We start from the raw sequence: 10,646 nt of genomic DNA on the forward strand, positions 1-10,646 counted from the left end.
GGGAAGCTCTGGGTCCAACAGCCCGTGGTGTGGCTGGCTCAGGCCCCCTTCTTCTTTTTTTTGTTTTTGCCAGTCCTCCAGACCTCGTTCTTTGGCCGGTTGGCCCATGTGAGTAACGGCTGTGCTTGTAAATAAACAGTCGCCGTTAAATACTGAATGTTTTGTGTATTTTCTTTTATGTTGCGGGTCTCCCCACGAGCCACTACCATGGAGTAGGGGGCGGGTCGTAACAGTAGCCAATAGCCTAAATCTGCATTCACATGATATCCGGTGAAGGTGCATTTTCTACAGATATAAATAGTTTTGGAGGCTTGCACTCACATTATATTTGCACTAACCACTTTGAAGAACAATCAATCAGATGCTACAGCCACGCAGTGAGCAAAGAGCGCATCGTGTAAATGCAGCTTCATAAAAATAGCGAAAATTAATAAATTGTTAAATTGTTGTTAAAAAATAAAAAAAAAGAATAAAATTGAAGTTTCTGTCAAATAAAGTGGCCTGCGGTAATTCGCACCTGTCCAAGAACTTGTTTGGCCTTAGCAGTTTGTTTCACAATGTGGCGGCGGGTGTGGTTAGAGCGCCGGCTGCTGGAGTGATGGGAGTGGCTCGGTTGGAGACCAGAGAGCTGATCAGAATCAGGTAATCAGTCAAACAATAAAAGCATGTGGTAACCTGGTTCTGGTGTGTTTTGCAGTAGGCTGGGTCCTGGCAGAACATCTGGACCACGGACGCATGAGTAAGTCTCCGCGGTGTGTCTCTAGCAGGGCAGGAATTTCACGAGGGCCACGAGGGCCATGGCCCTCCCACTTTGGCCTTGTGCCCTTAAAAATGATATCTGCCATAAGGCCACAGTGGCCTTGATGCCCTCTCTGACTAAGTTTTGTGGTTTAGCAGTCTGCCTCTTTTCTGACACGGCTTCAACACCAGCATATTTTGAAGGAGGAAAAAAAAATCAGCGTTGCGCTTGATTTGAGCCTGGAATGCACCGCTCGGACGGTCTATGATGACAGTTGACATCAGTCTAGGACCTATCTCCGCCCACCCCCTCACGCGTCCGTGTGCGTAGGACGGTCTAGGACCTAGCTAGCTGATTCTCCGCTCAAGAAAAGGCTGAGGTGAGGTAAGGTTTTGTGATGATCCTGTTTGCCGTTAAGTTCTTCATTTGTCCAGCTTTAAGTGTAATTTTATGGATAACATTACTATTTCTTGCTCGTATGGTAATGCATAATTATAATATTTTGAAGTGTTTTTGTTACTACTTGGATAAGTTATGTTGCAGTTGTGTTCTTTTTTTATTATTATCTAGTGCTAGGCAGTTAGCGCTGTGTTGTTAGCTGTCAAAGACCTCTGTGCAGACTTATTTGACCACCGGCGATCGCAGACGGAAGTTCAAAGTTTGCTGCTCGTTTATATCGCCCAATTTTCAAAACGGTAATGAAGAGAATGCAGGGCGATTGGCGTTTAAGCCTGCACACTTCAACAATTGAAGATCTACTCCTCATCAAATCCCAGGGTTGTGCTCCTGCTGAATATCAAAGTGATGAAGCTGTGGCAAGATGCTGGGCAGCTGGCATCAACAAAAGGAGACCCAATATTCATCCCTATGGTCAAAGGAACCCCAAAAGTCCAAATCTCCCTGACTCGTCATCATCTCCATCTTCAAGTGACTCAGAATAAGGACGCACCTTGACGTAGGCCCACTACCACAGTCTCACAGTGAGCCAAACATGTCTGTGCTATAAGAATCCTTTGTAGTTTTAATAAATAATTTGTTTAATTGCAATTTGGTGTCCATTGAATGCTTAATAAATATATATAAAAGTATTGTAAATGCATATACAATCGTAGTCACTTCATATCGTATGTTAAATCATTGTTTTAATTTATGGCCTTGGTGCCCTGGCTTTTGGCCGTTGTGCCCTTAAAAAATTGACAACTCAAAAGGCCAAGTGGCCTTGCCCCTAAAATGACGAAATTCCAGGCCTGGTGTCTAGAGATCTTTAGACTGGAATAGCGGGGCCCAGTCCGTGAACTCGCCTTGCAGGTGCACATGCCAGGATAGAGGACATCAGACTCCAGAGAAAACTTGCTCGAGTCCAAGTCGGACCGTCAATGTACAAGTCGAGTCAGAGTCATCGTGGGGGGGAAAATTCACGAGTCAGAGTCCAAGTCATCGTGCGCGAGAATTCACGAGTCCAAGTCCGAGTCGCGGCAATCAGCGCGTGAGTCCGAGTCGAGTCACGAGTCCCGAAAATCGACACCCGAGTCCAGGACTCGAGTACTCCATCTCTGCGGCAGTGTGACACTAGCAGAAAACGTGTAGGTAATGTGTGAGGTGTTCTGGGAGGATGCAATGATTCAATTAAATAAAACCTTCTGAAAAGGCGTATTGCTGGAAATTGCAAATGTAATATTTGGTGTAACAGTTTTCAATCATGTGTCAGTGTGACCCGAGGGTTGGCAAAGTTCTCAGTCCAATCAATCAAACTGAAATATGGATCCTACTGCGTATATAATATGTTTACTCTATAAACCAATTACACTTTTCAGTTAGAATGTTTATCTCAGGTTATCTGAAATACCAAAAGCCTCTGATATCCTGATCCTTTGCTCACCTGACATCAACCCAATCCGTGAACATTGTTTCAACCAAAAGGTCCCCTGCCTCTTTTTCACTGGATGGTTTAATGTAACATACTCTTTGAACAAGGAGTTCTTCATTTCATATCTTTTTGTGCCTAATAACCCCGCAGAGTAGTTTGGATTCTCATCTGATCACAGAGTGATGTCAAGTAAAAACTGTTGTGGTACAGCTTTACTGTGAAAATTGCTGAATTATTTCATAGAAGAACAAAAGGAAGAAGATATGTGTTAGCTTTGCTTTTAAAAAATGTCAGGTTTGTGCAGAATGTCAATTGTTGATTACTAGTAAATATTCTCTGACCAATCTGTGGTCTTGTTAGAAATTAAAATCAATGTTTTGATGGTATAATGTAGCTTAAACCAGCGCCGTATAGATAGAAGAGTTACGACAGCGGAAGTCCATAAACGGTTATCGTCACGTGGTTCATGCAGACGAGGATCGTTCCCCGGAAGTTCATGGCAGGCAATGTGAATGCATTGATAACAGGAGATATAACTACGATTTGTTGGTAATTATTAGTGAATAAAGGTTTTGATTTGCAATATTTATACAACAAATCGATATGTGTATGTATTTACATCAATATGTTTTAAAAAATAAAATAGAATTTGCTAATATTAATTGATAATATTAGGATTAGTGTGAACAACTAGTTTACATGTTAGGCTAACAGTGCCTTGGTTAAAGAGCCTATTGCTGTTTATTTATAGCTTTGAATTCTTTAAAACCAATATTATCTTCTTAAACTTGTATGGTAGTCAGGAGCATCACTTTCTAATGTTTATTGATATATTTAGAGGGAGGGGATCTAAAGGAATGCTTCAAAATTCAGATTAGATTAATTTCTACCATTTTCTTAAATTCATGGTAGTTTCAGTAATCCCATGGTAATTGAGGACACAAGTTATCGAAATGACTAATGTCATCTTTATGGCAGGAGACCGACAGGTGACTATCAAAGGACTAGCAGCAGCAGCAGCATGATGATGATGTTAAATGTGTTGTTTTAGGAACATCCATTGCAAATACATGGAATTCAATAAATATTGAATAGCATATCATACGGTTTGTCTGTGCCTTTTCCTCCGTGTTGTCCTGGTTTGCTGTGCTGCCTCCTAGTCGCCACCATGGTTTGCTGTGCTGCCTGGGGATGCTCAAATCGCTCCGAGAAAGGAGTACGAATGTACGGCTTCCCCACTGACACAGAGCGGAGGAAAAAATGGCTGGCTCAAGTCAGCAGGAGCAATTTCACGACCAACAGCAAAAAAATATGTGAGGATATTATATACAAACACTGCATTTGCACTTTTTCACAAAACGAAAACCACACCATTGGGAAAGCTTAATTTTTTGTTTAATACAAAAAAACAGGGAAAGGCTTGAAAAACACAGAGTTGAGACTCAGGGTGCAGGGTGAGGGTCTCAATGCAGGTATTCAGGCTCCATTGAATCCCCCTCTGGTTCTTGTGCTGAAAGAGGGAGTAACAGACAGGAGAAAGGGTTATACACACCTATATAGCACACCTATTGGATGGGAAATTGCCTTGGGGAGATAAGGTGTGGTCTTTGTTCCCAACTGAAGTTATGGAACTTTATTATTTGTGAGTTTAACAAAGTATGACCAATGGCATCAGTAACATATGTGATATGAATTTCTATAAAGTTGTCTCACATTCTTGGTCATATTTTATATACAGTATGTAATGAGTAATAACATGTCCAGTAAGTATAAAGTGCACTAATACTGTGTATTCAACCACTATGGAATATGTATGTGGGCAGACAAAACTGAGTTGTTCTGAAGTAACCTCAAGTCACTCCGCAGGCACATTTTGATGCAGACCAGTTTGTCAAGACAAAAAAGGGCAAGACTAGGCTGAGAGCAGAGGCTATACCCACCATCTTCTTGCATCGCCCTGTGGTCAAAAAGAGAAGGGCCCCTGCACCACGATTCACCCCGGGACCTGTATCTACAAAGCCCATAGCTCATGATCACTGCTATAGTGTGAAAGGTGACACAGGTATAATAAGTATGAACTCTTAGTAACAAAAGTCATATTTCTTATTTTGAAGTGGTATAATATTTTAAATGTTCGAAAATCTACAGTGCCATGTCTTCTACTTACATTAGTCTCAAAGATTGAGGGAAGAAGGGATGAGGAGACTGAGAGAAAGGAAAGTGAGGGTGAAGAAAGAGAGGACATGGCTAGTGAGGAGAGACAGGGAGGGCGGACACCACCCACTCAGCCAGCAGCCAGTCGGCATACGAGGAAACCAGCAGCCAGTCAGCATACGAGGGAACCAGCAGCCAGTCAGCATACGAGGGAACCAGCAGCCAGTCAGCATACGAGGGAACCAGCAGCCAGTCAAACACATCTATTAAAAAAATTAAAGAGAAAATTAAAGAGCCAAGAAGGAATCACCAAAAAAGCAAAGGCTGCACTAAGAAAAATCAGGAAGGAAAAGGCAGCTCTCAAGAAAACAATGAAAATTAGTGACAAGAAATATAAGAAAAACGTTTTCAAAAGACCAACTTAAGATGTTAGGCAGACTCACCACAAAGGGGATGAAATGGAGCAATGATACAATTAAGAAGGCTTTAAAAATTCGCTTTGCGTGCGGACCAACGGGTTACAAAACTCTGCAGGAATTGCAGATTCCCTTTCCAGGAATAAGGACACTGCAAAGAAGGATGCAATGTGTTAAGTTTGAGCCTGGTGTGTAACAGCTAACACCACTGCCCCTCCACCCGTAACATCACTGCCCCTCCACCTGCCAACATCACTGCCCTCCACCTGCCAGCACCCAGCCAGAGGAGCGCAAACAACAAAAACAAGCAAGGTGTCCCGTCATGTACCTGGAAGTTTGGGCTGGCAAAATGGAGTAAGAGAGGGACTTGAAAAACCTTGGTGGCTCTCTACTCATGTTGTTACAGTTGTCTTGGTTGCAGCTCTCAAGTTTTTTTTTGTTGCCATTTCCACATCTTTAGAAAATATGAAATAAATGAAGTGAAATCAACCTCTTCTCTGGAGAACACACTTTGATTTCTCTGTCTTGTGAGTTTGCAGTCTTGCAGTTTTGCTCCTCCACCTGTAACATCACTGCCCCTCCACCTGCCATACAGTAGGTTACTAACAAGATTACTTATATAATACAGTGATAGAATACATGTTTAGTATGCTTACTTATATAAAACAGTAGTATTAAACTTACCTTGTGTTTTCACTCTCACTTAAGTCCCTCTCCCTTTGCCATCAATCCAAAATCAGCTGAGCTGCAACATTATACAGACAGGTAATAATCAACATAATCACAAGGACACAATATGGCTCTGCTAAAAACACTCACTCTTACATGCACCAAAGTTATATCTAATATTTAACTCCCTCCACCCCCGCATACAATCCCTTTTAGAAGCCCCTCGTCTCTAATTCAACAACGTTGGAAGAAATGACATTAAGAGAACGGAATTTACAATTAAAAGGCTGTTCAACGTGTGTTGCTAACTTGATCCGGAATCCTAGCTTTATCTGTTATCTGTAAACGTTCCCTAAATCTACTAATTTAGGGATAATCCACTGACATACTTTAATACACATGTTCATTTGAATCAGATGTACTGATAATATCCGCAATATAAATCTTTAAACTTCTTATTACCTTTAAAAGTCCGTCACGAACGGTCTATTATGCTGCAACTCTACAGCTCTGCTAGCCTTGGCGCTAACTTCCGGGGAACGATTGAGAGGCTCCACGATCCGCCATTGCTGTAAAAAAGTGGTCCATTGGAGTGAACGGAGATGACGTAACTCTCAGTCTATACGGCGCTGGCTTAAACATACCGTCAGTTTAAACGCTCTTTTATACTGAAAAACCAGAAATTCTTGTGCACAAGCAGTTAAGCTTTTATTCTGAAAATCCTTCATCTACGGTTAGCATTTAGCATGTGGCTAATATACGATTTCCTAAAGAGGTGAATTGAGTAGCGAAATGACGTGGTGTGGTGAAAACCGAAACCTACTGATTTAACACTACAACTATAGATGTCGAGATACTACCATGCTGAATATTAAATGAAAGTACAGTTTATTTGAATACACTATTGTTTACAGACGAGAGTAGCATGTGACAACATCCGGAATGACCGGAAACGTAACCAGCCGTGAAGCATTTTCTGTATGTTTTAGAGTATTGATTACAGCGTTTAGAATGTGTTACATGAAAAGTGATGAAAGAGAATATGAGGAGAAAAGGCGTGTTAAGCATATGTTAAAGGTGAAAAGTACCAATCCTCTGTTTAAATGCAACAACGGACATTAGAGGCGAGGCGAGCCGGCTGGCGGGGAGGAGCCAGCAGAGGATATATAACGGCACCGAACGGGGGATTCGTCCTTCTCTTCTTGCTCAGGAGAGCCAGATCACAGCTGTTTTCTGCCGGAACAATATTCTGTCTGTAACACTACCGCGCCTTTTTTAATTAAAGTATCCCATTTGAATCTTTTCAGAGACTCCATTTAGTCTCATTTTAAAGCTTCTCTCTTGGACGCAAGAATAAAGAACATATTTAACATTTGGGGACCCGGACGTGATCTCGAACCACCGGGAGAGCAGTTGCAGTTTTCAAAGGAGCTTGAACAATGCTGGCAGACATACACTCGGGCCCATACAGAAAGGTAAAGAAGTACCTGTTTATTCAAAATCTCCAATAGATTACATAGTGAACAATAGGAGTGTGTGTCTGTCTGGTAAGTTGGACTCCTGAGAAAGACTGCCTAAATTTAAGTTAAAACAAGCCTAAATTGATAAACATTGGTATCCTACCACACGTGGCGTTGCTTTGTCACAGGCAGGGTGAGTTCAATTTATTTTGTTCTATTTAACCCTGCATGCTGGATGCTATTCGTTTGTCTGTTATTACATGTTGGCTAGAGGCCAATCACTTCTATAAGTGTCTTTTGTTGCGTTTTAAGTTAACGTGAATGGTTTTAGGCCATTAAGCAGTCGGGACTGCTTGAGGCAAAGACACAGCCAAAGTTTGAAGCTAAGGTTATTGGAGTGAGTGTTTTGTGTTAACAACAGTGTGAGGCTGTTTTAAAAAAGTCATTTTTCAAGGAAAAGGCCTGAGGAGTTTGAAGCTTTCAGTGGTTACTTTATTTCTGTTTTCAAAAAGACATTGCGTTGTGGATTACGGCAGGAAGTGCGACATTCGTGCGTTAGATAGACGATATTCTTCTGATTGTTTTTGGATAGCGTCCCATCTTGTCCCATAAATAGCGTGTTTAAACAGAAGAGATGACCATACTGGCTCTTAAAGTCAAAACATTTACGTACATGGGTAGAGGGCTATGACATAAGGGTATAAGGCCCATTTATCATTGTAAACTAAATAGAAATGTTATTTTAAACTACAGTGATGTGTGTTGAATTTACTAGACAAAATATCACCCCACCATTATTTCAACTCCAGGTGTTTTCTTAAATCCTTTTGTTCTTCAGGTCAAGGGTTGGAAAACCAGTTGCCATCTTGTCTTGACCTCATGTTCACAGTGAACCACACGGCAGTCGCCATTTCATGAAATGCTAATTGAAGTACTCTGTTTGCTTTAACACACTGAGGCTAGGCATTCCATCTTCTAAAGAACATCATACTTCTTGTTAGAGTTAGAACTATTGGAAGTACTTCTGCTGGTAAATGTGTATTGGCGGTTTTGTGAATATTCTTGTTTGCAAATGTGTTTTGGTGGTTATGTGCTGTGTTTAACCATAGTGTAATGTTCTTCCTATTTTAAAGATATTTTCACAGGAAAATAAGTTTCACCTTGTTAAAAAAAAGTCAGTTTTGCAACAGCTATTCCCCAGTTGATTAAGCTGGAAATTAAAATAGCGCACTCTGGTGGTAGTACAGAATTATGACACCAATAGAGGAAACACCATAACATTGTGAAGTATAATTTAAAGTGTTATAAATAAACACATGCTTGATCGCCAAGATAGAATTGCAAGTGGTTTCTAATTATAAGAGAAAAAACTTTACATAATACTTTTTCAAACACCAATTTATTGAAGCTAACACAAGTAGTGACATTAGCATAATTTCATACATTTCGGTATGCACTGTACACAGGAGATTTGGATTTGAACCATATTCATATTTCAAAGTCAAAACCATACACGGTACAACTTTATTTTAACATTTCATATTTTAATTTTGCATTTTTTTATATATTAATTTACTTTATTAATATTTTATCTAAAACTTAAAAAAAAAAAAAACCTATAATAAAAAAAAATAATCTATAAAATCTATAAAACCTTGAGCAATTAAAAAAAAAAAAAAAAGATTTAAAGTTCAGACGAACAGCAACGAAGTTGCTAGTCAGAAGATTAGTGCTTCATCTTTGATAAGTTAATAAATAATTAGAGAAAATGTCACCAAAACAAACTAAGTTGAGACTAGACGCAGGGCCAGGCTCAAAAGCAGATATCAAGGGAAGGATACAAATCAGATCAGATGCTATAACAGTTCCAAATCTTAGACAAAAGACATGGAACCACATGGAGAAACTGTTGGAACAATGGCAAACGAGAGGACTGTATCCAGCTGAGGATCAACCAGTACCAACGAAAGCCCATAGAAAAGCAGTAATTGACCATGAAAATTGAAAATACCTGCGAGAACAACAAGCAACGATCAAAGCCGGACAACCCCCTTGGTATGGACCTGCTAAAAGCGCTATAAACAGAGCTGAAAAAAGAAAATCTAGAGTTACAAGTCTGGTACTCCATCTAAAATATGTCAGCCAAGAATCAACAAACAGCATGTATCTGGCTCAAGGAGCAGAGCTCACAGCAAAGGAAGATAAGAAAGAAAAGACAGAAGAAGCTCCAGTAATCCAACCTTCAAAGCTCCTTCCAAGCCTGATAGATGCGCCTCCTCCCTACATGACAGAAGAATACAGTTTCTTTCAACCCCCAATACAAGCTCCAACTCTAGGTGTTTTAGGAGGAGTATTGGAGTTGGACGGTCTCCCCACAGCTACACGTGTCAAAGACTTGGAGTATGAGGTAAGACTCCTATCTGGTGAGCTCAACAGAAGATTGGAAGAACTAGGCAGAAGAATGGAAGAGGAGCTCAACAGAAAGATGGAAGAACTCAGCAAACGTATGGAAGCACAACTCAAGAGAAGAGAAGGCGAAGGTTCTCCAGACACCACAACCGTAACTGAAGCTGGAAGACTCAATAACTGCTCAACACTCACGCTACCGGTGATAGCGGCTGGAGAAGGAGGATTGAAATACCAATCATGGACTCACAGAGACATGGAAGCATTAGCGGCAAAACTACCTCCACTTACACAAGGAGGTCAGAAGTGGGTGAATGATCTGGAGAAATACACTGTCCAAGACCACCTGTGCTTGGGAGACATGAGGGCACTGCTTGGACGGATAGAAGGAAGACTAGAGGCAAGAGCAGTGGATTCCAAGGCCAAATGCACCAACTCTCCAGATTACATTTTCTTCAACAAAGTCAGGTCGAGGTATTGGGCTGCCATTCGTCAAATCTACCCAACAACACAGAGTTTACAGGCCCTCAACAGCCTGAGAAAAGAACCGGGGGAAGACATGTATGCCTTCCTGAAGAGATGTGAAGGGGTGTGGGAGGACTGCACTGGAGAACGACATGACGTTTCACCGTCTGTCGTAATGCTGTGGAAGAACGCGGTCATTAACTCCCTTCCCCAATCAGTGCAGGCAAGCCTGGGAGATGTGGTGGCATTAAACGCTATACCCGTTGAAGAATGGAGACAACATCTCATTTACCACGATATGAAATACCAAGCAACCCAGAGGGAAAAAGATGAAGAAATTAAAACATTACAACTAAGACTCTTGAAGATACAAATGGCTGAGAAAGATACCGAAGCTAATAAAAACAAGAAAGCGGCAAGGCAAATGGCAGCTACATCAGAGAAGGCAGGGCAGATTCCTCCAACAATTC

The 10,646-nt window shown here is 41.0% G+C and overlaps 1 long non-coding RNA gene across 4 annotated transcripts; it reads right to left on the reverse strand.

The window, feature by feature from the left end:
• Nucleotides 1–3,984: 3,984 nt before the first annotated feature.
• Nucleotides 3,985–8,854, reverse strand: LOC307046626. Of its 4 annotated transcripts, none has more exons than XR_013810157.1 (5): nucleotides 6,308–8,854; nucleotides 5,861–5,921; nucleotides 5,667–5,760; nucleotides 5,204–5,327; nucleotides 3,985–5,023 (listed from the first exon to the last, which is right to left on the reverse strand). It is a non-coding gene; the product is annotated as an uncharacterized lncRNA (long non-coding RNA). The 4 variants fall into 4 exon arrangements; XR_013810158.1 differs by having other exon boundaries at nucleotides 5,505–5,760; XR_013810159.1 differs by having other exon boundaries at nucleotides 5,667–5,778.
• Between the last annotated feature and the right edge of the window lie 1,792 nt (nucleotides 8,855–10,646).

Source organism: Notothenia rossii, assembly GCF_949606895.1.
Source record: "Notothenia rossii genome assembly, chromosome: 7".
NCBI lineage: Eukaryota > Metazoa > Chordata > Actinopteri > Perciformes > Nototheniidae > Notothenia > Notothenia rossii.